Source organism: Cervus elaphus, chromosome 12 (assembly GCF_910594005.1).
Source record: "Cervus elaphus chromosome 12, mCerEla1.1, whole genome shotgun sequence".
NCBI classification, from domain to species: domain Eukaryota; kingdom Metazoa; phylum Chordata; class Mammalia; order Artiodactyla; family Cervidae; genus Cervus; species Cervus elaphus.
The window spans coordinates 47,629,047-47,655,972 of NC_057826.1; the positions used below are offsets into that span (position 1 = coordinate 47,629,047).

At 40.5% G+C, this 26,926-nt stretch overlaps 1 long non-coding RNA gene across 2 annotated transcripts in view; it reads right to left on the minus strand.

The window, feature by feature from the left end:
- LOC122705615 overlaps positions 1-26,926 on the minus strand; it is an 80,137-nt gene that overhangs the window by 4,954 nt on the left and 48,257 nt on the right. For both annotated transcript variants that reach the window (XR_006344163.1, XR_006344162.1), the window contains exon 2: positions 3,307-3,428. This is a non-coding gene — a long non-coding RNA (uncharacterized LOC122705615). The remainder of the gene's footprint in view (positions 1-3,306; positions 3,429-26,926) is intronic.

Sequence of the window (26,926 nt, forward strand, 5' to 3'; positions counted from 1 at the left end):
ACTCTTTGGCTCAATGCCCCGCCTGTCTACAGATTAGGCATTTGCCTGTTGCCTTGTCCTTCAAGGACTCGGGGTTTGCCATAGGGCTTCCTTGTTGGGTGGCCAGCATCTGGGCATGCCTTGTCTCTTTCCTTTTCTCCATTTCCTGGGCCTTGGCCTCCCTCTCCTGTTCTGTGTTATAAAAGGTATTGGTGGCTGTCTAGACCATCTCATCCAAAGAGGCAGCAGGGTCCTGCTGCTGTAGTTGTTGTAACTTTATCCTGATGTCCGATGCACACTGGGACAGGAACTTGTCCTTTAAAGTCACCTGTCCCTCATAAGAGTCTAAGTCCAGATTGGTAAACTTTTGGAGGGCCTCTTTTAGCCTTTCCAGAAAGGTAATGGGGTTCTCATTGGGCTCCTGAGTTATTGCTGAGACTGGGCACAGACTCACAAGTAATAGGCTTCCTTCTATTTCCATGGGTGAACTTCCTTAGGGATGAGTCTTCCTGAAGCTTATCCTACCCAGTACTGTTGCAACCTGAGAGCCAGGCATCCTCGGGTCAGGGTGCAGATCCCCAGGCAAGCTGAGACGGGACAGCTTCCTGGAGATCGAATCCCCAGGCAGGTCAAGGCAGGTCGGCCTCCCGAGAATTGGGTCCCTGGGCAAGTCAAGGTGTGATGACTTCCTGGGACCCCTGGACTGGCAGATCCTCGAGCAGGTTGAGGCATGACAACCTTTTGAGGACCAGATCCCTAGGCAGGTCAAGGCAGGTTGACCTCCTGGGACCCCCAGACTGGAGTTGGGCATCCCCAAGGTCTCCAGCGTGACTAGTGTTGGGTGTAATTTTAACTCATTGCCAGTTTGCTTACCGCAGATGGGAACAGATATGATGTAATGCAATCCAAGTCTGTGCCCTGAGACTGGGAACCTGGTGAAACAGTCTTAAGCCTTATCCTCTTACTGCTCTAAGAGATTCTAAGTCACTGATTTCCTCCCCTAGTCCTCCATAAGAGCAGCTTTAGGCTGTTTCCAATGGTAAACATTTCTTGTCATAGACCCAGTTTAGGTAATAACAGAAGTAATGACAAAGGAGTAGGTTATCTGGCCCTGTTAAGGGCATTTAGAGTATTCTAATAATAAGCGGGGTGGAGCAATGTTGCCTACAAGGGGGCAGGGTCCTGGTTGTAGGAGTTAGTAATTGGCTTAAGAACAAATTGGAAAGAGGCAACAGACCAAATGTTCCATAAAAGTGGAGAGGAGATTTGATCCTGGGGTATGTTTGTAACCTTAGGAGAAGGGTTTAGGCCCAAACAGCCTGCAGGGCTAACTCCCAAAGTGGCAAACATTATCCCTGGAAGCCCAATTGCCTTTAAAGAAATGCCAACAGATGGACTTCTAGCAGTCACTGTGTGCCTGTCTCCCACCCTAGTGGATTCACTGAGAGATGCTGTTGTTGCACATGTTGTAGGAAACATGGAAGATGAAGGCCTGAATATCTAGAGGGATTTGATATTATACAGTATTTCCCTCCCAAGGGCCAGCTATTTTCTGGTTGCCCCTCCAGAAGATTGTAGAGGCAACATTGTGGGCCTGGACGGGGCTCAGGAAAAGAGCATGAAAACAGGAGTGAAGGGGGCAGGGCACAATTTTTGAAAGAATGACATAGTACAAGGGCATAACATAAACCGATTAAAATCAACTGGATCCAGGATGACAAGTCAAATTCAAATAAACCTCAATCCCCAAACTGCAAGCTAAATGACACACCCAGGAAGCAGGACAGTTCCAAGTCACTGTCAAAAGACGGGAGGAGTGGGTGGTTCCCCAATTGTTGGGATGATCCTCCCACTCATTAGCATATGAATTCACCCAGCTTGCAAAAACTAGCCACACCACATTCCATGGTCAAGCACTTGCCCTCTTCAATGGCCCACACCCTGTGCAGTGTGCTTCTCTCTGAATCCGAACAAATCCACCTCTTACCTATCGTGTCTCTCACTGAATTTTTGCAATGAGACATCAGAGCCTGAGCTTCATTACCCAAAGCCAGGCATCATGGGTTTTGGTTGGGCTCAAGTCCCAGGAGAGAGGAGCTAAAGGAAGGGAGGAAGAAACTGTGGGGAAAATGTGCCAAGGAATTCCTTCATAACCTGCCGGAAAATCTGCTAAATACCTGACCTGTGCTCAGTTTTCAGTGGCCTGATCCTTGGCACAAAGAAGATTAAGGACAGAAGAACCCCCACCCGCTTGGGTAACAGCTACTGGGGCTCAGCAGATAGTGGAGCCTTTGGGACACACTGAGGAGTAGCCTCTCCAGAGTCCCTCAATTGCACCCACTGCCACTTGCCTGCTCACGGGGCGGGGCGCTGTTCAAGGAAACAAGAAACGAGAGATTGTATCTGAATTAAGATATTGTTAGGCATATGTCCCTTCAGCCATAGGAGCAAAGACCTTAGCTGGAGGTCTTCTGGAATCTGAGACTGAGCCTTGTGAACTTTCTGCTGAGTTCGTTTTTCACTGTCCCAGTTTCCAGCATGTTGGGCTTCTTGTCACTTCCCCTGCGCTGGGTTTTCCTTGCCTTCAGCTCCCACCACGGGAGCTTTTGCTGAATTGGGCTCCTGCTGTGCTTCGCTTTCTCCTTGCAGGTTGTTTCAGCCAGGTTAAATCGGAGTTACGGTACCATAGATGTTGGGGGAGTGTGTAATTTCCTTGGTTCTGTCTTGTCACAACAAAAATTTGAAGTGACAGACCAGCTCTCGGATGGAACAGTGTTACTGCTCCATGTTACAGCTCAGTTTTATTTAGAAAATAAAGGAAAATACATCCTTGAGGCATGAAGGCATGCCGACCCAAAAGTCGTGAAGAGAGAGGAAGGATGGAAGGGGGGGGAGGGAAAAGCGGAGGGGGGGGAGGGGGAGAGACAGAGAGAGACCCCTGGCCCTTTGACTCCTCCTTTTATGTTTTTTCTCCTCCTCCTGGGCCTGCCCTATGTAAATTGGGCTAGCCAGGGGTGCTGTTTGTTCTACCTGAGGTCCTCACTCTGGTCCTCAGACCCTCCTTTGTTCTGTTTTCACAGGATTTTCCCTTCCTTATCTTTTAGCCACCACCATCCTGGACTCCTTTTTCCTTTTCTAACTACCCAACAAAATCATGCAAGAAGACTTCCATCTAGGAAGATGCTTGTTCAAACAGATACCTTTCAAAAAAGCTGGGACTCTAACCGAGCCTCAGATAATATACTCAGAATCTTAAGAATGAAAATCTCTCCTTACCAGGCCTCAACAGACTGTCACCCAGAGCACTGGCTCAAGAGTTGGACTTACAAATGGAGCCTGAATTAGCCAGGAATGAAACAAAGTCTTCAAAAGTGCACACTTGGGGTCCTGGATGAGATGTTCAGGGATCCAATGATGAATTCAATCCTGTCTGAGTCAGTAAACCACAACTGTAAAAGAAAAAGTCATTCAGATACTTAACACATTGGTAAGAAGGACTTTATTCAGAACTATTGTAATAAGAGTATCACAGTAGGGGAAAGATTACAGCAAAGAAAACCAAGGATTTATAGCCAATGAATGGAGTGATGGAATTAGAGGATGGAAAATGACTAAAAGGAAATATCAAGGATAAGGGGATTTTTACTAAATCCACTTAATAGTATGCTAGGCCAGGTTGTGATCAGATATCACAACCCCTTAAAGATCACAGCTGTCATGGTGAAGGGGCTTGCGTAATTCAGTGAAGCTGTGAGCCATGCTGTTCCGGGACACCCAAAATGGACAGGTTGTAGTGAGAGGTCTGACAAAACGTGGTCCACTGCAGGAAGAAATGGCAAACCACTCCAGTATCCTTGCTGCCGAGAACCCCATAAACAGTATGAAAAGGCAAAAAGATGACACCAGAAGATGAGCCCCCCAAGTCAGAAGGTGTCCAATATGCTACAGAAGAAGAGTGGAGGGCAATTACTAAAAACGCCGGAAAGAATGAAGCCGCTGAGACAAAACAGAAACGACACTCAGATGTGTATGTGTCTGGTGGTGAAAGTAAAGTCCAGTGCTGTAAAGAACAGTATTGTATATGAACCTGGAATGTAAGGTCCATTAATCAAGATAACTTGGACGTGGTCAAGCAGGAGATGGCAAGAGTGAACATCGACATCTTAGGAATCAGGGAACTAAAATGGACAGAGATGGGCGAATTTAACTCAGATGACCATTAGATCTACAACTGTGGGCAAATCAAATCCCTTATGATTATATAGTGTGGGTGATGAATAGATTCAAGGGATTAGATCTGGTAGACAGAGCGCCTGAAGAACTATGGATGGAGATTCGTAACACTGTACAGGAGGTGGTGATCAAAACCATCTCCAAGAAAAAGAAATGCACAAAAGCAAAATGGCTGTCTGGGAAGGTTTTACAAATACCTGAGGAAAGAAGAGATGCAAAAAGCAGGGGAGAAAAAGAGAAAGATATACCCAACTGAATGCAGAGTTCCAGAGAATAACAAAGAGGGATAAGAAGGCCTTAAATGGACAAGGCAAAGAAATAGAGAAAAACAATAGAATGGGAAAGACTAGAGATCTCAAGAACACTAGAGATATCAAGGGAATACTTCATGCAAGGATAGGCAGGATAAAGGACAGAAATAGTGAGGACCTAACAGAAGCAGAAGAGGTTAAGAAGAAGTGGCAAGAATACACAGAAGAACTATATAACAAGGGCTTAATGACCTGGGTAACCATGATGATGTGGTCATTCACCTAGAGCCAGACATCCTGGAAAGTAAAGTCAAGTGGGCCATGGGAAACATTACTACAAACAAAGCTAGTAGAGGTGATGGAATTCCAACTGAGCTACTTAAAATCCTAAAAGATAATGCTGTTAAAGTGCTGCACTCAATATGTCAGCAAATTTGGAAAACTCAGCAATGGCCACAGGACTGGAAAAGCTGTTTTCATTCCAATTCCAAAGAAGGGCAGTGCCAAAGAGTGTTCAAACATAAATTGTACCCATTTCACAAACTAGGAAGGTTATGCTCAAAATCGTTCAAGCTAGGCTTCAGGAGTAAATGAACTGAGAACTTTCAGATGTGTTAGTTGGATTTAGAAAACTCAGAATAACATAGATCAAACTGCAACATTCATGGGATTATAGAGAAAGAAAGGGAATTCCAGAAAAACATCTACTTCTGCTTCATTGATACGTTAAGGCTTTGACTGTGTGGATCACAACAAACTGTGGAAAATTCTTAAAGAGATGAAAGTACCAGACCACCCGTCCTGTCTCCTGAAAAACCTGTATGCAGGTCAAGAAGCAACAGAATTGGATATGGGACAAATGACTAGTTCAAAATTGGGAAAGGAGTATGTCAAGGCTGTATATTGTCACCCTACATATGTACTCTATGCAGAGTACATCATGAGAAATGCTGAGCTAGATGAATCACAAGCCAGAATCAAGATTGCCAGGAAAAATATCAACAGGCTCAGATATGCAGATGATACCACTCTAATGGCAAAAAGTGAAGAGGAACTAATCAGCCTCTTGATGAGGGTGAAAGAGGAGAGTGAAAAAGCTGGCATGAAACTCAGCTTTCAAAAGACTAAGATCCTGGAATCTGGTCCCATCACTTCATGGCAAATAGAAGAGAAAAAAGTGAAAGCAGTAACAGATTTTATTTTCTTGGGCTCCAAAATCTTTGCAAACGGTGACTACAACCATGAAATTAAAAGATGCTTGTTCCTTGGAAGGAAAGTTATGACAAACCTAGATGGTGTATTAAAAAGCAGAGACATCACTTTGCAGACAAGGGTCTGTATAGCCAAAGCTAAGGTTTTTCCAGTAGTCACATACAAATGTCAGAGCTGGACTATAAAGAAGGCTGAGCACCAAAGAACTGATGCTTTTGAATTGTGCTGGAGAAGACTGTTGAGAGTCCCTAGAACTCCAAGGAGATCAAACCAGTCAATCCTAAAGGAAATCAACCATGAATATTCATTGGAAGGACTAATGCTGAAGCTGAAGCTCCAAAACTTTGGCCACTTGATGCGAAGAGCCAACTCACTGGAAAAGATCCTGATGCTGGGAAAGACTGAAGGCAAAAGGAGAAAGGGGTGGCAGAGAATAAGATGATTACATAGCATCACCAACTCAATGGACATGAATTTGAGCAAGCTCTGGGAGATAGTGGAGGACAGAGGAGCTTGGCATACTGCAGTCCATGGGGTCACAAAGAGTCAGACAGGACTTATTGACTGAACAGCAAACAATCAGATATCAAGAGTAGAAAATGAGAAAACTGATCAGATATTTAAAGTATTCAGATATCAAAGATAATGGGATTCTTGTTAACCTGACTTAGAAGGACTCTTGCTAAAACTAGGCTAGACAGGCCAAAGACCAGATATGGGCCAAAGTCAGGACCTAGCAGAGAAGAGGGCTCAGAGAAGTTGACTGTGGTATGGTCAAGGAGAAAGTCTGTCACATACCCTACTGGATACTTTTACATGCAGTGACCCAAATATGAAAAGGTAAGAAAGGAAAGGAAGGAAGGAAGGAGAGGTTTGTAAAATTTCCTGTGAACGAAGACTATCCTGAGTGCTGCCACATATTTGGTTGGGGACATGGTGGGGGTAAAATTGATCTTCTGAAACAACCAAAGGTATTTTGGGTCAAGTCTTAAAAATAAGAAGGGGATCAATCTAATTGAATAACATAGTTGTAACTGTAAAGCAACAGCTGGTAATTCTTGTATAGCTCATGGAGGGACCAAACTCAACCCATTTTGCCTGGCACTCTAAGTTTTATAACTGAAAATCTCTCTCAGACCCAGATAAACCAGGAAAGTTTACCCAAGGCTGCTTAGTTTTGAAAGTCCCACACCCTGCGAAACCCTACAGTCCTGGAAAAACAGGGACGGTTGGTCACTCTACTTGTAAAAAGAACTCTGAAGGTATTTCCAAAGGAAAGTTCCCAGATCATTTTGAGTCATGGCGCATGACAAACTAGGTATCTGGCTTTCAATTAAGAGTTTTTCTTTTTTTTTTTAAGCCTAATTTATTTAGTCTCATATTCTGTAAGAAAATAAACATTCATCCTGACTCCTGTTTAGTTAGAAGTACGTTTACTCGGATATTTTACTTCAACCATGAGGTCCAAACACCTCTCTACTAACGTTGGACTGAAGAAAGTTTGTTTACAAAATTGAGATATTTGTGTACAATTGTGCATGCTTTCTTTTTTATATTAATATACCTCTTTGCTACAAATTTCTTACTAGAAAAAAGAAAAATTTAAATTTGCTATTCATTCATCTCTAAGCTACAATAAACATAGTTACTATGTGTACGAGTAACCAAAGTGTGTGTTTCTGAGTGTGTGTGTGTATGCGCTCTTCAATGGGGAAGAAACCTTCTTTATCCTCATCTTCTCTCAAACCTAATTCCTGGGTGTGCTGTTCGTTTCAGTTCAGGTAGGATCAGTCGCTCAGTCATGTCCAACTCTTTGTGACCCCACAGACTGCAGCATGCCAGGACTCTGTGTCCATCACCAACACCCGGAATTTATTCAAACTCATGTCCATCGAGTCAGTGATGCCATCCAACCATCTCATCCTCTGTTGTCCCCTTCTCCACCTGCCTTCAATCTTCCTAGCATCAGGGTCTTTTCAAATGAGTCAGCTCTTTGGAGTTTCAGCTTCAGCATCAGTCCTTCCAATGAAAATTCAGAACTGATTTCCTTTTAGGATGGATTGGTTGGATCTCCTTGCTGTCCAAGGGACTCTCAAGAGTCTTCTCCAACACCACAGTTCAAAAGCATCAATTCTTCAGCACTCAGCTTTCTTTATAGTCCAACTCTCACATCCATACATGACCACTGGAAAAACCGTAGCTTTCACTAGACAGACCTTGGTTGGCAAAGGAATGTCTCTGCTTTTTAATATGCTGTCTAGGTTAGTCATAGCTTTTCTTCCAAGGAGTAAGTGTCTTTTAATTTCATGACTGTAGTCACCATCTTCAGTGATTTTGGAGCCCCCCCAAAAAAAGTCTGTCACTGTTTCCACTGTTCCCCCATCTATCTGCCATGAAGTGATAGGACCAAATGCCATGATCTTAGTTTTCTTAATGTTGAGTTTTAAGCCAACATTTTCACTCTCCTCTTTCACTTTCATCAAGAGGCTCTTTAGTTCTTCTTCACTTTCTGCCGTAAGGGTGGTGTCATCTGCATATCTGAGGTTTTTGATATTTCTCCCAGCAATCTTGATTCCAGCTTGTGCTTCCTTTAGCCCAGCGTTTCTCATGATGCATATAAGTTAAGTAAGCAGGGTGACAATATAGAGCCTTGACGTACTCCTTTTCCTATTTGGAACCAGTCTGTTGTTTCATGCCCAGTTCTAACTGTTGCTTCCTGACCTGCATACAGATTTCTCAAGAAGCAGGTCAGGTGGTCTGGTATTCCCATCTCCTCCAGAATTTTCCACAGTTTATTGTGATCCACACAGTCAAAGGCTTTGGCATAGTCAATAAAGCAGAAATAGATGTTTTTCTGGAACTCTCTTGCCTTTTTGATGATCCAACAGATGTTGGCAATTTGATCTCTGGTTCCTCTGCCTTTTCTAAATCCAGCTTGAACATCTGGAAGTTCACGGTTCACATATTGTTGAAGCCTGGCTTGGAGAATTTTGAGCATTACTTTACTACCATGTGAGATGAACACAATAGTGTGGTAGTTTGAGCATTCTTCGGCATTGCCTTTCTTTGGGATTGGAATGAAAACTGACCTTTTCCAGTCCTGTGGCTACTGCTGAGTTTTCCAAATTTGCTGGCATATTGAGTGCAGCACTTTCACAGCATCATCTTTTGGGATTTGAAATAGCTCAACTGGAATTCCATCACCTGCACTAGCTTTGTTCATAGTGATGCTTCCTAAGGCCCGCTTGACTTTGCATTCCAGGATGCCTGGCTCTAGATGAGTGATCACACCATTGTGATTATCTGGGTCATGAAGATCTTTTTTGTACAGTTCTTCTGTGTATTCTTGCCACCTCTTCTTAACATCTTCTGCTTCCATTAGGCACATACTATTTCTATCTTTTATTGTGCCCATTCAACGTTCCCTTGGTATCTCTAGTTTTTTTGAAGAGATCTCTAGTCTTTCCCATTCTATTGTTTCCCTCCATTTCTTTGCACTGATCACTGAGGAAGGCTTTCTTATCACTCCTTGCTATTCTTTGGAACTCTGCATTCAAATGGGTATATCTTTCCTTTTCTCCTTTGCTTTTTGCTTCTCTTCTTTTCACAGCTATTTGTAAGGCCTCCTCAGACAACCATTTTGCTTTTTTGCATTTCTTTTTCTTGGGGATGGTCTTGATTCCTGTCTCCTGTACAATGTCACAAACCTCCATCCATAGTTCTTCAGGCACTCTGTTTATCAGATCTAATCCCTTCAATCTATTTCTCACATCCACTGTATAATCATAAGGGATTTGATTTAGATCATATCTGAATGGTCTGGTGGTTTTCCCTACTTCCTTCAATTTAAGTCTGAATTTGGCAATAAGGAGTTCATGATCTGAGCCACAGTCAGCTCCTGGTCTTGTTTTTGCTGACTGTATAGAGCTTCTCCACCTTTGGCTGCAAAGAATATAATCAATCCAATTTCAGTTTTGACGATCTGGTGATGTCCACATGTAGAGTCTTCTCTTGTGTTGTTGGAAGAGGGTGTTTGCTATGAACAGTGTGTTCTCTTGGCATAACTCTATTAGCCTTTTTTTTGCCCTGCTTCATCCTGTACTCCAAGGCCAAATTTTTCAGTTACTCCAGGTGTTTCCTGACTTCCTACTTTTGCATTCCAGTCCCCTGTAATGAAAAGGACATCTTTTTTGGGTGTTAGTTCTGCAAGGTCTTGTAGGTTTTCATAGAACTGTTCAACTTCAGCTTCTTCAGCATTAGTGGTCGGAGCATAGACTTGAATTACTGTGACATTGAATGGTTTGCCTTGGAAACAAAGAGAGATCCTTCTGTCATTTTTGAGATTTGCATCCAAGTACTGCATTTTGGACTCTTTTGTTGACAATGATGGCTACCCACTTCTTCTAAGGGATTCTTGCCCACAGTAGTAGATATAATGGTCATATGAGTTAAATTCACCCATTCCAGTCCATTTTAGTTCGCTGATTCCTAAAATCAATGCTTACTCTTGCCATCTCCTGTTTGACCACTTCCAGTTTGCCTTGAAAGTGGCAGAGGAACAGAGGTCAAACTGCCAACATCTGTTGGATCATCAAAAAAGCAAGAGGGTTCCAGAAAAAAATATCTCTGCTGACTTGGTGAAATATCAATAACCTCAGATATGCAGATGACACCACCCTTAGGGCAGAAGAGCCTCTTGATGAAAGTCAAAGAGAAGAGTGAAAATGTTGGCTTAAAACTCAACATTAAGAAAACTAAGATCATGGCATCTGGTCCCATCACTTCATGGCAAATAGATGGGGAAACAGTGGAAACAGTGGCAGACTACTTTTTTGGGGCTCCAAAATCACTGCAGATGGAGACTGAAGCCATGAAATTAAAAGACACTTTACTACTTGGAAGAAAAGCTATGACCAACCTAGACAGCATATTAAAAAGCAGGGACATTACTTTGCCAACCAAGGTCAGTTTAGTCAAGGCTATTGTTTTTTCAGAAGTCATGTATGGATGTGAGAGTTGGACTATAAAGAAAGCTGAGTGCTGAAGAATTGATGCTTTTGAACTGTGGTGTTGGAGAAGACTCTTGAGAGTCCCTTGGACTGCAAGGAGATCCAACCAGTCCATCGTAAAGGAAATCAGTTCTGAATTTTCATTGGAAGGACTGATGCTGTATTGAAACTCCAATACTTTGGCCACCTGATGCAAAGAGCTGACTCATTTGAAAAGACCCTGATGCTGGGAAAATTGGAGGCGGGAGGAGAAGGGGATGACAGGATGACATGGTTGGATGGCATCACTGACTCTGTGGACATGAGTTTGAGCAAACTCTGGGAGTGGGTGATGGATAGGGAGGCCTGGAGTGCTGCAGTCCACGGGGTCGCAAGGAGTCGGACACAACTGAGTGAACTGAACTGAACTAATTTGCCTTGATTCATGGACCTGACATGCCAGGTTCCTATGCAATATTGCTCCTTACAGCATTGGACTTTTTGCCTCTATCACCAGTCACATTCACAAGTAGGTGTTGTTTTTGCTTTGACCCCATCTCTTCATTCTTTCTGGAGTCATTTCTCCAGTGATCTCCAGTAGCATATTGGGCACCTACTGACCTGGGGAGTTCATCTTTCAGTGTCCTGTCTTTTCGCCTTTTCATACTGTTCATGGGGTTCTCAAGGCAAGAATACTGAGGTGGTTTGCCGTTTCCTTCTCCAGTGGGTCACATTTTGTCAGAACTCTCCACTAAGACCCGTCCATCTTGGGTGGTCCTACATGGCATGGCTCATAGCTTCACCGAGTTAGACAAGGCTGTGGTCCATGTGATCAGATTGGTTAGTTTTCTGTGATTGTGGTTTTCAGTCTGTCTGCCCACTGATGGAGAAGGATAAGAGGCTTATGGAAGCTTCCTGATGGGAAAGACTGACTGAGAGAGAAACTGGGTCTTGTTCTGATGGGTGGGGCCATGCTCCTTTAGAAAGTTGCTTTTTTTTTTTTTTTTCCTTTAGAACTAAAGATGGATGAAAAAAGATTAAATGGCAAAATCTTGTTCAGAAAGTTCTACTATTGATGCTGTGGCTTGATTAATCAGTGACAGCTTATGGTGATATTAGTTTATCTTTTTAAAACCTATTTTAGGGGCTTCCCTGGTGGTCCAAATGCAGGAAATAAGGGTTTGATCCTTGGTCCGAGAAGATTCCACATGCCACGGGGTAATAACTAAGCCCATGCATCACAACTACTGAACTTGTGCTCTAGAGCCTACCAGCTGCAACTACTGAGCCCACGTGCCACAACTACTGAAGCCTGATCACCCTAGAGCCCATGCACCTCAACAAGAAAAGCCACTGCAATGAGAAGCCCATGCACTACAATGAACAGTAGCCCCCAACTTGCTGCAACCAGAGAACCCAGTGCATGGCACGGAAGACCCACAGCAGCCAAAAATAAATAATTTTTTAAAAAGAATTGTTAAAAAAAAAGTTAAGTATAAAATCTATTATATATGGTCTCACATTTGTGTGAGGACCTCCCTCCCTAAGAAGCTGTAACCAGGCAGGGAGCAGAAATGGTAACTGGGAGCCTGTGATGGCTGAGGCTTGCTGAAGCTAAAGAGGGGGACGTTCAAGAGGAAGCAATTTAGGGAGAAGCTGAGTTAAAAACCACTTAATGCCAAAGCATCCAAATATGAAGAGAAACCGAGAAAACCACTGAAAAAAAAAATTAGAAGCTTAAAAAACATGTAAGGTTGTTTTCTTGATTTTTTTATAGGGTGCCAGTAGTCCCAGCCTAACAATGGTGAACATTTTAACCATAACTTGCTCCTCCTCCACTTCACACTCCATTAGATTGTATGACAATTTGGGAAGCTGAAAAGCCTATGCTCAGTGCATTCTGAGTTCAAACAAGATAGTATCATGCTTCTGCTTCTCTAACTGGTATGTTTTCTAAGGAACAAAGTACCAGAGCTGGCTGTGGCACTGCTAGGGATCCAGAATCTATCATAGGAGGGCTCGTCTTTTCTAAAATTTTTTAATTGAAGTATAGTTGATTTACAATATCAAGCAAGTTTCAAGGATACAGCACAATGATTCAGTTATACATATATATATATATATATATATATACACACATATATATATGAACATATATATACATATATATTCTTTATACTTATATAAAGAATCTAAAATGTTCTTTTCCCTTATAAGTTATTACATAAGATGGTGTATATACCTACTGGATAGATCCTGTGCTATGCAGTAGTTCCTTGTTGGGTTTACCACTGAGCCATCGGGGAAGCTCTATTTTATTATAGTGTGTATATATGAATCCCAGTCTCCTAATTTATCCCTCCCCCATGCCCTCTTTCCCCTTAGGTAACCATGTTTGTTTTCTGTGTCTGTGAGTGGTAACTGGGCTCTTCTAACTCAGTTGTCATGGTGAGTTGATGGGGTTCTAGGTTGACAGCAGAGTCTGAGTAAGCTGGACTTGTAGAAACCGGTGGAAACAGACTCCACCTCTACTTTTACTAACAAAGTAGGAACAACCAGAAGACAGCTGTGGCAGTTCCCCATCGGCACATTTACTAATTTTTGCCTTTTCTCCCCTTATGCTGGAAGAACTGTCCTGTAGTGGAGGTCCTTTTAGATGTCACAACTTAAGCCCTGGATCCTCTCTTATCTATTTGAAGGCTTTCCATCGTCTACGCTTTCCAGCATTTCCACATTTCCCCTTTATATTAGAACATTCCCACCAGCATATAAACATACTATAATATCTTCTATCTTAAATCTGTCCTCTCTAAAATCTATGCCCACCTCCAACCACCCACTCCTACTTCTCAAGTCCACTTGTACTACCATTTCTAAAATGACTTGTCAATATTCAAGGTGTCCTCTTCCTCACTTTATAGTCTCTTTTTAGTCTTCTCCAATCATGTTTTCTTTGCTGCAACCCAGAGAAGCCATTCTTCTCAAGATCACCAATGAGCTCCATCTTTCCAAATCCTCTAAACAATCCCCAGTCCTCCTCTCACTTGACCTCTCAGCAGCACTTGACTCAGTCAGCCACTTAGTTTCTTGGTCAATGTTCCACCTTGGTCGTTTCCCTACATCCCTGGCTGGCTTCTTCCTCTTATTCCCAAAATTTTAATCTGTTTAAACCACTTCTGCTCATAAATATATTCACTCACTTTGAAGGAGACCTTATCTAGTCACGTGGCTATATAAAAATCTCCCTGTCAATAGCTCCCAGATCTGCATGTTCTTCAGCCCTGGCACTTCCCCTGAGCTCCAGACCTAACAAACATCCTGTTACCTACCAGACATTTCCATTAGATATCAAAGAAGTGTTTCAAGTTGAACATTTTAAAATAGAACTTGATCTTATGTGTAAAAGTCTAAACCCCAAAGGCGATGGTATTGGCAGGTATTGCCTGGTAGGAGGTATTTAGGTCTTGAGGACAGAACACTCATGAATGGGTTTAGTGGCTTCATAAAAGAGGTCCAAAGAGATCTGTAACCTCTTTGACTGCATGAGGATAGATACAGTGAGAATGTGCCAGCTGACTATAAACCAGAAAGAGTTCCTATTCAGAAGGTGATTATGCCGGCACCATGATCTCAGACTTTCGGGGTCCAAAACTGTGAGCAATAAGTTTCTGTTTTGTATAAGATAGTCTGTGGTATTTTGTTAGAGCAGCCAGAATGGACTACGACAGTCCAGTAGATCAGGATACAGACTTAAACCATTTTATCCTTCTTTATACTTAGATATAATAAAAACCCAATTGTGTAGGTGCTATCTGTGTCTGATTATCCATTGGTGATGGCTAGGACTGGATATCCTCAGAACTCTCAGCCAGATGATTTCCAGGACTGGTAATGAGTCTTCCCTTGGGGTCCTATGACTTCCAGGATTGGGTGTGAAATGACAAACCCAAAGTGTTTGAAAAAGGTGACCCTAGTGCAAACTGAGTTTCTGAATCTACCTTAGCCACTCTAGCCTCTTTGACAAGTGATTCTTGTTTCCTAAAAGGATAAGCAATTGAATTTTTCCAAAAGCCAATTTCCCAAAGAAGGAAACCCAAGATATGGAGGCACAAGAGCTGAGTTTCGGTATTCCTGGGGTCTAATGTTTACCATCTATACGGTTGGAGACATTCATGTGGGCTGGGCTAGGTCAGGTAGGTTAGGGGAAGTTGGAAAAATTAAGCAAGCATTATTGGAAGGCAACATCTGCCTCTGAGCGCCAAAAACAACAAACAAAAAACCTCCTCTCCTTTGGAGAATGTTAGTTTTTATAACATCCAAGGAGAAGAAATGTGTAATGAACTTTGTAGTAAACCCCAGGAATTCTAAATATATTTGCTGAGCCATGGGGTTCTAACTCTAAGACTATCGGCACTTGAAACATAATGCAGATATCTTAGCTTTAGAGAATACAGTCCAAGAACCCCTTCATTTTTTTGGACATGCACATTTCAGAATTGGCCTGCAGGTGGTGGTGTAGCCCACAGAGGACTGTACGGACAAGGGGCTGATGGGATGCTAGACCAAGATAATGTATTAGGATTTTGTCCAAGTAGATCTGGCCTCTTTCATCCCAGATGTGATTCATTCAGCACAAAATGAGTAGGGCACTGCACAGGCAAAATGACACTGCAATTTGCCAGACTGGCCCTCTCCCATTGATCTCAAAGCTCTTGGACCAGTAGGCTGGAGTAGGTACAACCTCCTTCATGTCCAGGCAGGTGATAAGAGAAAAACTGCCTTCCAAATAAGCCCCAAATGATCTTCCCATGTGAGATAGCTAGTGCCTTTGAAGAAAGGGCATCTACAAGTTAAGTAGCCAATTCTGTCATGATGCTGGCTCTGAGGCTCAACACAGCAGGGTAGCATCCCCACCCCAACTTCTGTCACGCATTTCACCTCTGCTAAAGCTTATGAATAGGACTGCTGTCACAAACTGGCTGGGCAAGAAGCCAGACATATTTGTAGTGGGGTCACAAATTCATTCACTGTGCGCTTAGATGCACAAAGAAAATGCAGTTTCTTTATTTCTCCGTAACTCATCTGCTCATCCATAGAAAACCATTCAGTTAAACTTAGTTCAGTTCAATAGTTCAGACAATTCCTTTATATTAACTCTCTTTATTTCTTTAGGGAAAATGTTAAGACTTTCTAATTTTCTCTCCATCATTTTGGGGTCTGTAAAAGTTTAGATGATCTGTGGCAGCAGGGGTGGTATTATCCAGATCTTCACTTGTGGACAGTGAGTGACTGGATTTTCTGTTCTCTGGACTGGTAACCATTGAAGTATAGTTTTTCTGCTGTGACTTTTTAGATGAAGTACTATCTAGTTCTGAAGTTTGTAGTTCTGGCCTTCTCAAATGTCCTATGCAGCTACATCTTTGTTTTAACTAGAGCCCTCTGACAGATCTCTGTGCTGTCAAGACCTCTGTGTCTCATCAAAACACATGAGATTTGCTGGGTCACTTGTATACCCAGGTCATGCAGGCACAGGAGGGATGGCTTAAGCTCACCAATTAATTCACCACCCACTACACCTCCTCACCATCACTCCTTGCCAAGACTCTGGCCCTTAACCTTGCCTCATCTTTGTCTCCCTTATTTCTTCCATAGTCACTTAGAACTGGAAGGGGCAGTCTTTAAGCAATTTATTTGTCCACACAATAAACTCCCTTGTAGGTTACAGTAAAGAGCCTCATGAACTAGCTTTCTTGGGTGGAAAATATCTTCTCTGTAATTATGGAAAAAAATTGATTTCAGTTTCCCCATCTAGTTCTTGATATGCCTTAAATCTGAATTTAGAAAATCCTTTCTGTACAAAGACTAACTTTAACTCTTGATATAAAATCAATGCAAAATAAAATCAAAGCACCAGAGGTCAGAAATTACTTTGTTGTTCTAGATCTACACTGTCCAATATGGTTGCCTGTTGTTGCCTGCCTACACTGTCCAATATGACTTGCTGTTGTTCAGTCGCCCAATCATGTCCAACTCTTTGCAACCCCATGGACTGCAGCACACCAGGCCTTTCTGTCCCTCACGATCTCCTGAAGTTTGCCCAAGTTCACGTCGATCGCATTGATGATGCCATCCAGCCATCTCATCCTCTGACTCCCTCTTCTCCTTCTGCCCTCAATCTTTCCCAGCATCAGAGATTTTTCCAATGAGTCGGCTGTTTACATCAGATGACCAAAATACTGGACTTTCAGCTTCAGCATCAGTCCTTCCAATGATTTCCCTTAAGATTGGCTGGTTTGATCTCCTTGCTGTCCAAGGGACTCTCAGGAGTCTTCTCCAGTACCACAGTTCAAAGGCATCAATTCTCTGACATTCTGCCTTCTTTACAGTCCAGTTCTCACAATTGTATGTGATCACTGGGAAGACCATAGCCTTGACTATATGGACCTTTGTTGACAGAGTAATATCTCTGTTTTTCAACACACAGTCTATATTTGTCATAGTTTTCCTGCCAAGAAGCACTCCTCTTCTGATTTCATGGCTGCAGTCACCATCCATAGTGATTTTAGAGTCCAAGAAGAGGAAATCTGTCATTACTTCCACCTTTTCCCCCTCTGTTTGCCATGAAGTAATGCAGCCAGATGCCAAGATCTTAGTTTATTTAATATTTAGTTTTAAGCCAGCTCTTTCACTCTCCTCCTTCACACTCATCAAGAGGCTCTTTGGCTCCTCTTTGCTTTCTGCCATTAGACTGGTATCATCCACATATCTGAGGTTGTTGATGTTTCTCCCACCTATCTTGATTCCAGCTTGTAACCCATCCATCCTGGAATTTCTCCTGATGTGCTCAACATATAGGTTAAACAAACAACCCTGTTGTACTCCTTTCTCAATCTTGAACCAATCACTTGTTCCATACAGGGTTCTAACTGTTATTTCTTGATCTGCGTACAGGCTTCTTAGGAAACAGGTAAGGTGATCTGATATTCCCATCTCTTTAAGAGCTTTCCACAGTTTATTATGATCCACACTGTCAAAGGCTTTGGTGTAGTTTATGAAACAGAGATAGATGTTTTTCTGGAATTCCCTAGCTTTCCCTATGATCCAGCAAATGTTGGGAATTTGATCTCTAGTTTCTCTTCCTTTTCTAAACCCAGCTTGGACATCTGGAAGTTCTTGTTTCAGATAATGCTGAAGCCTAGCATGCAAGATTTAAAGCATGACCTTACTAGCATGGGAGATGAGTGCAACTGTCCAACAGTTAGTGCATTCTGTAGTACTACCCTTCTTAGTAACTGGGATGAGGATTGACCTTTTCCAGTCCTGTGGCCATTGCTGGGTCTTCCAGATTGGCTTTCTGGGTCTTCCCATATGGCTATTTAATTTTAAATTTTATATAATTAAAATTCAGAAATTCAGGTCCTCAGTCATATTAGCCACATTTCAAGTTCTCAGTAGCCACATGTGACTGGTGGCCACAACAAAGATATAGAACATTAACATCACTGCAGAAAGCTCTATTAGACAGCTATACTAGAATTGTACTCTCTCACTTTCCTGAAGCCCTAAATGCTTTATTTAGAGAGAAGCTTCCCATAAGAATAAGTTTTGAATAGCGAAGCTCAAAAATATGTAAAAAAAATTTTAAAACAATTACTCCTCGTGGTTGTTGCCCTGGACTCTTAAGAAGATGGGTTAGTCAGTAAGTCCCACCCACTTTTCTAAGACTCAGTAATGTTCTCTGTTTCTACTAAGGAGACACTAAATAGTTTGCAGAGCCTAGTACAAATTCAAAATTTTGAAACTTTTTATTCAAAGTTTACTTAAAATTTCAAGACAGCAACAGCAGAGTATTAATCCAAGTACTGACCTTTCTGAGTGTGGGGCTGCATAGGTCTCACACCTATGAAGACAGCTTTGTCCCAAGATAAGTGTACCTGAAAGAGAAGTCAAGGCAGGTCTGTGGACTCCCTGGGGAATTTACCGTGAGTGGTGATGCCAGGCCCCACAGCTGCCCTGGTGCTAGCCAAGCTCAGATGTTAACTCAGACAACTGCCCAGGGAATGCCTGTGGCCAGAGGGAGCCACCTAGCCAAAAAGAAGTGTCAGGCAATAAAGGGCCCCCACATGTTATATTGGAGAGCTCAATGCTAGAAGGCTTGAGCATGCCAGCTGCTTCCAGCTGGGTATGTTTCCATCAATGCCAGGAGCATGACCGGCCAGGAAGGCAGAGAGCTGCAGGGCCATCATTTCAGAAACTGCTGGCAGACAGGGGAAAGGCAGTGCACCCAGGAACTTCAGGACAGAAGTTCGTCCAGTTTTCCCACCTGGACTGTGGACATAAACAGAGCCCGGTACCAGGGGCTTGTGCACAGGGGAGGGTTTACTTCCTCAGTCTGAGAGACAGGTGATACAAGGGAAGGCCAAAACAATAGCCACTCAGAACTTCAAAATGAATCATCAACGCCATGGAGCAAGACAGAGAAAAAAGTATCTACTTGTAAGATGGCCAAACAGAAACTGAGCAAAACAGATTAAAAACAAAAAGATCCAAGGTGGAAGATGAGACTTGGAACCTGTAGACATCCTGTAATATCAGTAAATTAACTTCCATAGCTTTTTAGAGTATAGCAGACTGGCCCCTACACATGGAAATGCTGCTTAGTATGCAGTGAAAATAATTTTTTAATAAATAGCTAAGCTCAAATGGAAAAAAAAAGACTACAGAGTAAAGACAGAAAACAAAACTACAGTGAACTCAGTCTGAGTTAACCCTCTGATTCATTCGATAGCCCAATTAGCTCTTCGGGGTTTTCTTCAGGCGCCCTTGTCGCTCATCCCACCCCCAGCTAAGAGCAGCGAAGGCCTGGCACTGGTCACCCATCTTCGTGACCACCTTCTTGGAGGTTCAACTTCAGAAACTGCATAAAGGATCACCCTGAGCTCCCTAAGACAGATTCTGGGGACCCAAGAGATGTCCTTGGAGGAAGACCCTTGAAGGGGCCTACCTCTCCCATGAAAAGAGAAGTAGAGAAATCTAACCCCCAAGCTTGGGAAAGCAGTATGAAAGCCTGGGGTTTTGTTTATTCTTTTTATTTTTTGTCTGTACCAGGTCATCACTGCAGCTCACGGGCTTCTCTAGTTGCGGTACACGGACCCAGTTGTCCCACACCATGCGGGATCCTAGTTCCCCAAACAGGGATTGAACTTGCATCCCCTGGATTGGAGGGCAGATTCTTAATGACTGGACCACCAGGGAAGTACCAAGCCTGGCGTTGTAATTTCTCACAGGGGACATTTTAATATTAAATCTAACCTTAGACAGATAGCAAACTTTCAGGAGAGAAGAAAAGAGAGAATAAATTTTAAAACTTATATCAACCGAATATAGAGAAGAAAAAAAGGAATCAAAAGTTAAATAATGGTAAATAGAAAACTTAAATGCTCAAAATAAGTCCAAGTAGGTCGATAACCAAAGCACATACAAATATTAATATTTTGAACTTGCCTACTTAAAGACACACATTCTCAGAAGGATTTTTAAAAAATCAACCATGTATTGATTATAAGAGACACACCTAAAAGTGATGACAAAGAGGTCATTATATAAACAGATGGACAAAATGTCCTAGAAAAATATTAAAATTAAACTGATAATTTAACAATATTGATATCAAATTTTTAAAACTTCAAGGCAAACAGAACATGAGAATAAGTAGAATAATTCACATCAAAGAAACAGTAATTTTCACCTCATATATACCTATATATAGGTGTCTGTGTGTGTATGTGATGGTAAATGTACCATCACATTTGTAAAAGATGCAAATAATGTAAATAATCCTATACTCTGAATGACAAGAAATATATTCATTCTAGCACACATGAAATATTTTTTAAAAACTGACTATGCCATTACCAAAGGGGAAAAGAAGAGAGGACAGATGAATTTGGAGTTTGGAATTAAAATATACACACTACTGGATATAATATAGATAACCAACAAGGACCTACTGTACAACACAGGAAAGTATAATAAATATCTTGTAATAATTTAAAATGGAAAAGAATCTAAAAAAGAATATATACATACATACATATATATATACACACACACATACATATGTATAATTGAATCACTTTGCAGTACATCTGAATCTAACACATTGTAAAAAAAAAAACTATAATAAGATGATAAAAAAGAAAAGATTATCCATTGAATTCCCTTTTTAAAAAAACTGTCAAAAAGCAAATTTCAAGTATCAATGAATCAAAGTCACTTAAAACATGTTCTATAATAACAATGCAATAAAATTAGAAATCGATATAACAGGTATACTATCCTATTCATTTTAGAAATTTCTAAATAATTATGAAGAGAGAAAAACTAATAGAAATTACCAAATGTTTAGCATTTCATTCAGACAATGAAAACACTAGTACTAAAATGTGTGATATGCAATCTAGACAGTATTTAGAAGTAAATTTAAAGACTCAAAAGCATATAGTAGAAGAGAAGGTAGCATAGAGAGGAAAGTCATTCAGAACAGAGAAAGCAGAAGGAAAGAAATAGTAACAATAGAAAAGAACTAGATGGAAGGGGGGAGAAATCAATAAGGAATCAACAGATCCAAAAGCTAGTTCTTTCAGAAAGCTAATAAAACTGACAAACCTAGTAAAACTGATTGAGAGAAAAATAGGAAAATGACATAATTACAAACAGAGTCAAGATTTTTAAAAGCACTATGAATATCATTACACTAATAAATTTGACAATTTAATGAAATAGTCCTGTACAAATAAATAAATCACTAAAACTGATTTGAAAAAGAAAGGTCTATCTATATATTTATGTATAACCATTAAATGAATGGAGTCTGTAATTTTAAGAAAGTATATCCATTAAAAAAGCATCATGCTAACCAAATATTACTCAAAGAGATGAGTCTTACCAAATCTTCAGAGATTATTTCTTATATTGGTGAGACTTTTTCAATGAAGACAAAAATGGAAGAGCTCTTTACTTCACTTTAATGAGGTAAGTATATTCGTGATACTCAAATCAGACAAAGATAGTATGAGAAAAGAAAATACTGGCTATTCTCACTTTTGAACACATAAATACAAATACTTGAAAACATTAGTTAAATGAATAAGCACATCATAACAAATAAGACACAAAGCAAATACAATAAAATGTTAATTGTAGAATCTGGGTGGTGGATACATGGATATTCACTGTACAAATCAACTTTTCTATGTGTTTAAATGTTTTCATATTAAAACTCTGGAAAAAGAATATTTGGACATCTGCAAACTCTAAGGATGTATCATGACAGAATCCCAAGGATGACTGAACATTAAAAAATCTATCAATATAATTTTCTTTAACACAGATCAGCAACTTATAAAAACACAATTTATGAAAAAAAGAAAAACTACTGGCAAATTGGGAATTTATTACTCATTACCTTGATAAAGAGTGTTGTAAGACTGGACTTGGCTATGACTGACGAAAACTTGAACTACCTAGATTTTTTTTTATTTCTCTTGCATGTAAAAGATTGGTTGGGTAGCCCAGAGCCAAGTTCTTACTATCATTTTGTTATGTTTTTTGTGATCTTTATTCCTTAAGATCACTTCAAGTCCAATATGATTGTTTCAATTCTAGTCATCACATCTGCATTCCAGGTGGCAGGAAGGAGAGAAAGGGGAAGCAGTTATGTTTTCCCTTTAGGGATAAGACTGGAATTTGTGTATATGACTTTTAAGTTATGTGACTTCACCTAGGTGGAGGTCGCTGGGGAATGTAAGCATTTTTCTTGACACCCATGTCTCCAGATAAAAATTTACCAAGGAAAAAAGAGAGAATCAACTTGGGGTGTAATAGGGGGCCATCAGTCTATGATGGTATCTACCACAAACCTCCATGTTTTATTAATACTTAGTGGTAAAACTTTCCAACTCAGGGATCAAACCCAAGTCTCCCAAATTGCAGGTGGATTCTTTATCAGCTGAGCCACAAGGGAAGCCCAAGAATACTGGAGTGGAAAGTACAGCTTCTCCAGTGGATCTTCCCAACTCAGGAATCAAACTGGCGTCTCCTGCATTGCATAAGGATTCTTCACCAACTGAGCTATCAGGGAAGCCCACCATAAACCTCAATGTTTTATTAACACTTAGGGGTAAAACGTTAGAAGTGTGCTGTTTAGAGTCAGGAACAAGTCAAGAGTACCAATATCACAGCTTCTCTTAATTCTCTAATGTATACAGTCCTAGCCAATGCAACACTTTTTAAAAGATCAAAAATTAGAATAAAGAAAACTATCCTTACTTTCAGGCTCTAAAATTATTTACATAGAAAACTGCAAGAGAATTTGTGGACAAATAATTCAAATACATAAGAGAATTCAGCATTTAGGATCCATGTTCAGGGTGTAAGAGAAACATATATATATACACATATATATATACAAATATAATATCTAATTTATAGTAGATACCTAGGCAAAACTCAAATAAAATACATACACGACCTGTTTGGAGAACAAAGATGGATACAATAAAGGACAGAAATGGTACGAACCTAACAGAAGCAGAAGATATTAAGAAGAGGTGGCAAAAATACATAGAACTACACAAAAAAGATCTTAATGACCCAGATAACCACACCGGTGCAATCATTCACCTAGAGCCAGACATCTTGGAGTGAGAAGTCAAGTGGGCTGTTGGAAGCATCATGATAAACAAAGCCAGTGGAGGTAATGGAATTCCAGTTGAGCTATTTCAAATGCTAAAAGATGATGCTGTTAAAGTGTTGCATTCAATATGCCAGCAAATTTGGAAAACTCAGCAGTGACCACAGGACTGGAAAAGGTCAGTTTTCATTCCAATCCCAAAGAAAGGCAATGCCAAAGAATGCTCAAACTACTGCACAATTGTACTCATCTCACACACTAGCAAAGTAATGCTCAAAATTCTTCAAGCCAAGCTTCAATAGTAAGTGAACTGTGAACTTCTGGATGTTCAAGCTGGATTTAGAAAAGGCAGAGGAACCAGAGATCAAACTGCCAAGATCCACTGGATCATAGAAAAAGCAAGAGAGTTCCAGAAAGACATCTTCTTCTCCTTTACTGACTATGTCAAAGTCTTTGACTGTGTGGATCACCACAAACTGTGGAAAATTCTTCAAGAGATGGGAATATCAGACCACTTACCTGCCTCTTGAGAAATCTGTATGCAGGTCAAGAAGCAACAGTTAGAACTGGACATGGAACAATGGATTGGTTCCAAATTGGGAAAGGGGTACACCAAGTCTGTATATTGTCACCCTGTTCATTTAACTTATATGCAGAGTGCATCATGCAAAATGCCAGGCTGGATGAAGTATAAGCTAGAATCAGATTTCTGGCAGATGACACCACCCTCATAGCAGAAAGAAAAGAGGAACTAAAGAGAATCTTGATGAAAGTAAAAGAGGAGAGTAAAAAAGTTGGCTTAAAACTCAACATCAAAAAATCTAAGATCATGGCATCTGGTCCCATCACTTCATGGCAAATAGATGGAAAAACAATGGAAAAACAATGGCAAAAAACATGGCAAAACAATGGAAACAGTGAGAAACTTTATTTTCTTGGGCTCCAAGATCACTCCAGATGGTGACTGCAGTCATGAAATCAAAAGATGCTTGGTCCTTGGAAGGAAAGCTATGACCAACCTAGACAGCATATTAAAAAGCAGAGATATTACTTTGCCAACAAAGTTCTGTCTAGTTAAAGCTATGGTTTTTCCAGTAGTGTTGTATGGATGTGAGAGCTGGACCATAAAAAGAGCTGAGCACCAAAGAATTGATGCTTTTTTTTTTTTTTTTTAGAATTGATGCTTTTGAACTATGGTATTGGAGAAGACTCTTGAGAGTCCCTAGGACAGCAAGGAGATCAAACCAATCAGAAATCAGTCCTGAATATTCACTGGAAGGACTGATGCTGAAGCTGAAACTGCAGTACTTTGGCCACCCAATGCGAAGAACTGACTCATTGGAAAAGACCCTGATGCTGGGAAAGATTGAAGGCAGGAGGAGAAGAGGATGACAGAGGATGAGATGGTTGGATGGCATCACTGACTCAATGGACATGAGTTTGAGCAAGTTCCAGGAGTTGGAGATAGACAGGGAAGGCTGGCAAGCTGCAGTCCATGGGGTCTCAAAGAGTCAGACATGACTGAGCGACTGAATTGAACCAAACAAAACATCACATAAAAGATGCACTGGAGAAATGATGAGTCACTGAGGGATTAAAAGATATAACTGTGTAACTCCGCTAGTTCCCGACATAAGTTTATAATGGATCTATGAATCATTATAACTCCATTCAGAATCCCAAAAAGAGTTTTCAAGGAATTTAATAAATCTATCTAAAGTTCATATGGAAGATTAAAGAGATAAAACTAAGAAAGAAACTTATCAAAACAGAAGGGTAAGGCCTGGAATCTTGCCCTATGAGGCTAATTATAAGGATATAACTATTTAAGCAGTGTGGTATTGGTACAAGGATATAAAAATAGGCCAAAGGAACAAAATAAGTTGATACTGACATACACACATATGGAAACTTGGTATGGGACAAAGATAGCTGTACATGTCAGCAGGGAGCCACAACCATTAGATAAATGGTGCTAAGACAACTGGCCATAGCCAGTATATATACGAGGGGAAAAAATACAAATCTTCACTTCATGCCAAAACAAAAATATATTCCACATGGATTAAAAACTTATATGTATGGAGGAAATCATAAAAGTTAGAAAGTATAGGAGAATATCTTCATTACATTTCTTTGCGTTTCTTAAGCATAACATCAAAACACAAATGACAACAATGAGAATTTGAACACGTTAAAATAAAAAAATTCCATTAGACAAAAAAGATAACATAAACAGTTCAAATGCAAGTCACAGACTACAAGAAGTTATTTAGAATACATATTACTGGGTATAGTAATAATACTAGAATCTAAATAGATCGCTATCAATCAACAAGGAAAAACAAGTAATGTGGTAGAAAAACTGTCAAAGGTTATTAGAGGGAACTAAACGGCCAAAAAAACTAGAAAAAATATATAACAAACTATAATGAGGTACTATTTCACATTTATCAGATTGGTAATATTTTAGAAGTCTGAGAAGCCCAAGTGTTGGTAAGAATATGGAAAAAAAGGTGAGATACTTTGAAAAGTAATTGGCGAGCACAGACCCTAGGACCTAGCAATTCAACCTGTGGGAATATACCCTAAAATATTCACATCAATGTGCACAAGGAGGCATGAAACAAAGTATTAACCTGTGGCATTGTTTTTAACAGTAAAAAAACTGGGAAAACCAAAACCTTCAAAAGTAGAATTGCGGATAAATAAATGGTACCAGAGTCACACAAATGAAATACTAAATACATATGCACTAAATTATATAAAAACCAGGCAGAAAGGATACATGCTAATTTCAGTATAGTGATTACCTTTGGACAGAGAACAACAGAACTGGGCAGTAGGGGTGTGGTGGAAGTCTATCTCTTAAGCTGACACAAAACAAAAACCCCTAAAGCCATTATGACAAGATGTCAACATGAGTTATATCTGTTAAAAACAATGAGCCTGGCACATATGTGCAGTCTGATAAGAAATGATTTCCAGAGTATATTGTTGAGGAAAAAAGTAAGCTGCAGAAGAATATTGACAGTGGATTGTCATGTGTGTAAGAGCTAAAAGGGAGAAAGAATCTGCTTTTTGGTTTGTAATGTTTCTGAATGATACACATAAACTGCCAACATTGAGCCTATGAAGGGAGTAGACAGGAAACTGGAGACAGTAGTAGGAAAGTGACCCACTTTATATACCTTTTTCTACTATTGGGCTGCTTTTATCACTTGCATATATTTTCTCAAAAGTAAAAAACTAAAGCAAAAAAAAGAGCTTTTGATTACAATGATTCCTACCCCAATAATGCACTTGAAGTCGAAATTAGTGTTCTGAGGACTATTTTGTTTAAAAATATAAGTGTATTCTTATGTTTGCCATCTTCCCAAATGACCGATTTTTCCGAAGAGTTCTTGGTAATAAGTTCCTTATGATCAGTCACACAGAAATATACACCCTGCCTTCTGCATCTGCTTTAACTGTGCATCTATTTATATGGGATGACGGAAACTTTCCCTAATAAATCTTACTATTTCCCCTGCTAAGGAACTGAGTGCTGACTAAATAGTTGATGACAC